We start from the raw sequence: 5,524 nt of genomic DNA, 5'->3' as shown, positions 1-5,524 counted from the left end.
TTAAAAAAGTCTTTTAAACAACTTTTTTTAAAGGAATCATTACAATTCCAAAAGTTTTGATTACAATTTTATTTTACTTAACTGAGGTTAGTTTATTTTTTCCCATTGAATAATTGGGGAAAAAATTTAACTTCATACTCTGCGAACCAGACCCTAAACTTAAAGTCTGGGTTGAGTTTTTTCCCCTTCATTAATGACATACATTTTATCTATCATGGTAATTCAGGGTGAGTTATTTTTAATTCTAAATTAATATCCTTGTTGGACTTTTATTTAAGTGCTATTTTCTTTCAAGACACATTTACCTAACGCCAGAATAAATGCAATGTACATTATGCAGCAAAGATCGGACATATATTCATTATGGAGATGATCGGTTTTGGACGGGCGATGTGCCCCTATTGCATAAGCGATACTGAAGAATGACTGTTATTAAAGATACAGGGAAGAAGCTTTTTATTTATCTAGTTTTGCTAGCAAAGTCGTAGCTAGCAGCTAGCTAATAGCACAACAACAACAGCCTAATGTCTGTATGATAAAAATACTGAATCGATAGATAAGAACAGTTTCTCCTCACCTGGCTGTCTCCTCCCACTCAGTAGTTCTTCAGAGAAAGGCAGACGCAGAGGCCTGTCAGTGTCTGTTGTTTAAGCCGCTATTCCGTGCTGAAGCAGAAACGATTTCTGTCATCTGACAAGCAGCAAGTCTACTCCACTTTATTCACCAAAAACGTTTTTTTGGATTCACCAAAAACTGTTCTGTAATCTGGAACGTTCGCTACGTTGAGCTCCGCTGTTAGCCGCTTTATCTCACTGCGCGAGAGGCAACTGCGTCATGCGTCATGGGCAAAAGGTCAAAGGTAACAAGGTGACCGGAAGGCTTATTATGTTGTACAAAAAAACAAAACAAAACAAAAAAATTATTTTAGTACATGTTATTATGTGTCAGAAGAGGGCTTAGGAAATAATACCAAAAAATAAAAAAAATAATAAATTGACCAAAAGGGCACTTGGGGGGCAAGGAGCACGTGCCTGCCCCGGACCGAGGCTGCTGACCTGAGCAGAGGTCAACGGTAAGGAGCAAGGCTACCATAACGTTTCAATAAGTCAGAATATCATCAGGAACTTTATTTAAGTTATAATTTATTGTAGTGCTTTATGTCCGGTACGGCTCTCAGTTACACAGTTTTTAAATGCTACATGTCTATTTGACATTATTTCTGTAGTTATGTTACTTGTTATTTTATAATTGCTGTTTTTAATTAGTACAACTATTTGATTCAGTTTAATTATGTAGTGACAGTTTACACCATGTAATCTCACGGTAATTTACAAAAAAGTCACTTCAGTTTAATCATGCATATATTCCAATTGATCCTAGTTATCAAACAGCATCATAAAAAAAAGAAAAAGCTCTTACCAAGTATTTTTGGTCTAGTTTCTAGTGCAAACATCTTAGTTCACTTGAAATATGACAAAACCAACTTCTAAGCACATTTTTAGCAAAATATAGAATCTTGTTTCAAGTCAATAATTCCTTAATATTCATGAAAAACTACTGGTTCCACTGGCAGAATAATTCATTAGTAACATGGGGAAAATGTCTTGCTGTAAGTGAAATAATTCACCAATGAAACGCATAGTTTTCATCAATATTAAGGAATTATTTACTTAAACAAGCTCCTATATCCTGCTGAAAAGTTTCCTGTAAGTTACTTTGTGTGCTAAGATATTTGCACTATAAACGAGACACCAGCACTTGGTAATATTTTGTGTTTTTGCAGTGCGTGCATCAAGTTCAGCTGATTATTTGACTAAAAAGATTGTGTAGTATCAGTAACTTACAGCATTCACCCGTCGTGGATGAGCATGAAGCGACAATCAGTTGTGTTGTTGACTTTTCAGCAAACCGTCATATCAAGCATGCATGAAGAGACAGTGGGAAGGAAAAACTCCTCTCCAGCAGAACCCGACTCAGCGTTAATGACCATCAGGGGGGAAACAGAGGATACACACAAAAAGAGAAAGTGATTCAGGAGTACTTACAAATGTTAACGAAAAGTAAGAATTTAAAGGGGCAGCGTCATGTAAAATCTACTCTGTTGAATTTTGCATCATGTTATTTCTTCATCAAAAACACACCTGGAGATTTTCTCCAATTCTTTCTGCCATGACAACCATTCAGCTGTGCAGAAAGGACGGGTGGACCCTCCACCTGCAGCTCCCCCACACAGCTCCTTCAGACTAGCCGGCAGCAATTAGCAAACACCTGGTGGATCATTATAGGAGCTACTTCTCAGTGCAAACAGAGCGATGTTGTGATGACTTCCTGAAGGCGGAGTTTCAGAAAGAGGAGGAATTTTTAAAGAGACAGACGCCCAATTACAAAGTATAAATGTTGATTGATATACAACTCTAGAATAAACTAAGACCACTGCACTGAACCCCTTTGAAAACCTCCTGGTTATTCCACCAAATGTTGATTTCTGAACTCTTCCTGAGTTAAAACATTAATATTAGTGTTTATAAATGAATATGAATTTATTTCCTTTGCATTATTTGAGATCTGAAAGCTCTGCATCTTTTTAGTTATTCTGACCATTTCTCATTTTCTGCAAATACTAAATTTTTTCTTGAAATTTCAGAAACATGTCAGTAGTTCATAGAATAAAAGAACAATGTTCATTTTACTCAAACATAAACCTATAAAGAGTAAAATCAGAGAAACTGATAATTTTAAGTGATCTCTTAATTTTTCCCCAGAGCTGTATATTATATTGTTTTAACAACTGAAGCTAACAGTTACTTGATTGTGCTGTGAAACGGCTCTATGTGCCTGGAAAACATATAATACTACCCCTTTAATGCTACTGTCATTTACCTTAATGACAGTAGCAGCTTCTTTAATGGAGAGACATGTTAACAGAGGAGCTGTGAAGCAGTTTTCCAGTCTACAGATAGTTATCTGCAGCAGTCGGCCAATAGCGTTGTCCAGCAGAGAGGCGGGGTTAATCACTGAACGACAGGGTCAGTGTATCATCAATGGAGAAGGATTTGGTGTTGACAGCATTACAATCAGCTGATTCCTCCTCCAGGAAGGCGTCTAAACAGAAAATCAAACCAGATGTTGCTGCTATGGAGAGAAGAAAACAGAAAACAAAGCAATTCACTCTGCTAGGAACATATGGACCAGTCTGGTGAATGAAGGAGGTTAATTATTAAACCTTTATAAATGAGGAGAAACTTAAAATCTACTCAGGATTTAACAGGTGAAGGGAAGCCAAGACAGCAGATTTCAGTTTTAATCACAGCTCTTGTTTTGGATCAGCTGAAGGCTTTTAGCTGCTTTTTGATGGTTTCCTGAGAGCAAACATTTACAGTCGTTCAGCCTTGAAGCAACAAAGTGTATTAATTTATCAGTGCCTCTCTGAACGGACCGTTTCCAATTCTGGCAACAGAAAAAAATGTGTTCTTTGTTACAAAATATTTGTACTGGGAATAATATGTTTAGTTTGTATCTACAGTTTAGTCCAAAGTATAATATTATTTATACTTTTTTTTATGGATCGAGTTAAAATTCAGCCAAGAAGTTTGTTTCTGAAAGTGAAAAAAAATTATATGGTTATTTATTTTGTAGATCAGTACACCTTTATTGCTTTTTGCTAGGCTAATATTTGTTTTATATACACTACCTGGTGAAAAAACAGGCAACTAAAATGATAATAAAATATAAAGAATAAGTTTTAATGTAAATTCTTCTTAAAGATAGCATGTCAAAAATGTATATTGGAAAATCTTTGCTTCAAAACCATCAGAAGGGCGTTTCCCTTTATTACATTTAAACTTTTTTCTGCCATGCATTTTCCTTCCACTCAACTTTCCTTTAATATTCTTGGGTTCATCACTAGACTCAATTGGCTTCTTCAGTGACAACTTCTTTTTATTGGTCTTATGTAAAACTTTAACTTTCTGGAAAGGTTTGGGGTTTTTATCTTCTGTAGCCTAAGTCGTCAAAAAAAAAAAGCCATGGGGAGTAAACAACTTAATTACAGCCTTAGTGGCAGGAAAAGTGTTTTATAATTATAAAGAAGATTAAGAATCAGCCATAAACAGAAACCAAAACGTATGACCACAAAAAATTAGTCCAAAAATGTTGAGAATTAATGCAGTATTTCTAGTAAAATCAATGTGGAGACAGAAACATCCATCCCAGTCTAACTGAAACCAAAAGCTGCACACAAACTGAAAAACATTTTTTATTTATAATTTCAATTACAGCAATGTCTTACTTGAGGTCATTTGGGATTTTTGTTCATCCTTAAATACATAATTTTAATGCTGAGAGGAAAAACATAATTGTCATGAAAATATAAATTAACTTTAATTCCTAATTAAATGTCCAAATAATTTCCAATAACATTCTACAAGTTTTTAAGCACTTCTTGGGGTTTCTTGTGTTTTTTTTTTTTTTTTTTTGCTTTATCTGTGGTACATGTAGACATGATTATAATCTAAAAGGGGCTGAGCACCAAAAACCCAAAAAATACAAATGTTTCCATTCACAAGACAAACGCAAACATACTCCAGGAAAATATAAAAAAAATCTGTCCTCACAGCTGTTAGTGTGGCTCTTCAATCAACGTAATGTCTACAGACATCTTATTGAACACATTTTTTATGCTATGAAGTATAAAAATCTGCATTTTCCATGCATTTAAATACCTCAACTCAGACACCAGTTCAGAAATTCGGCTGCAGAATTTGCACTCGAGATTAGTTTTGCATGATGGTTTGGGCAAACCAGAACACACTCCGTCACACACACATCCTGCTGACCCGGCTTAAAGTTTTGGCAGTTTGTTTTAAAGTGCAGTAGGAACATTGGGCTGCTTGAATGACAGATACTTTAAAGGAGATCACAACATCTGTCCCGTCGGGAATCACCTGCCAACGCCAGATGAAGTGGAAAACATGACACATTTGAGATGCAGACATGAAGGAAGAGCGGTCTGGCTGCACATACAACCACAATACCTACCACACGCTTACACAGTGTTCCTGAGGACCATTAGATGCAGAACAACATCGTTTGCTGCCATTTCCCCACAACAAAAAATAGCCAATGAGATATATTCTACAATATAGCGGCTACAAAAACATACGTACTTTGCAAATCATGTTTAAACTTAAGTACTGCCCACAGGGAGACGCGTTAGGACTGGTTCATCCTAGTTTTTCCTCTACTCAGCTCATGCATTAGGAGAATCAAAAACCTAAACAATTCAAAGAAGGGGAAAAAATAATCGAAATAGAGAATTCACCCTATCTGACACATGATTGCCATTTGCAATAGATCAGCTTACAAAAAACAAAGCCCTAATCTTACTGTTTTGGGTCAAGTATGACACAAATTGTTCATAGAATGTCACCATAATCTACAGTTTCCTTTTTTTTTTTTTTTTTTTTTTTTTTTTTTTATTGAGTCGCAAACTTTGTGGTTCTCTTTTTTTTGGCAGTAAGATGAA

This window comes from Poecilia latipinna, unplaced genomic scaffold (genome assembly GCF_001443285.1).
Source record: "Poecilia latipinna isolate Pla-1442-1.1 unplaced genomic scaffold, P_latipinna-1.0 Scaffold162, whole genome shotgun sequence".
Taxonomy (NCBI): domain Eukaryota; kingdom Metazoa; phylum Chordata; class Actinopteri; order Cyprinodontiformes; family Poeciliidae; genus Poecilia; species Poecilia latipinna.
This window is presented reverse-complemented; position numbering follows the sequence as displayed.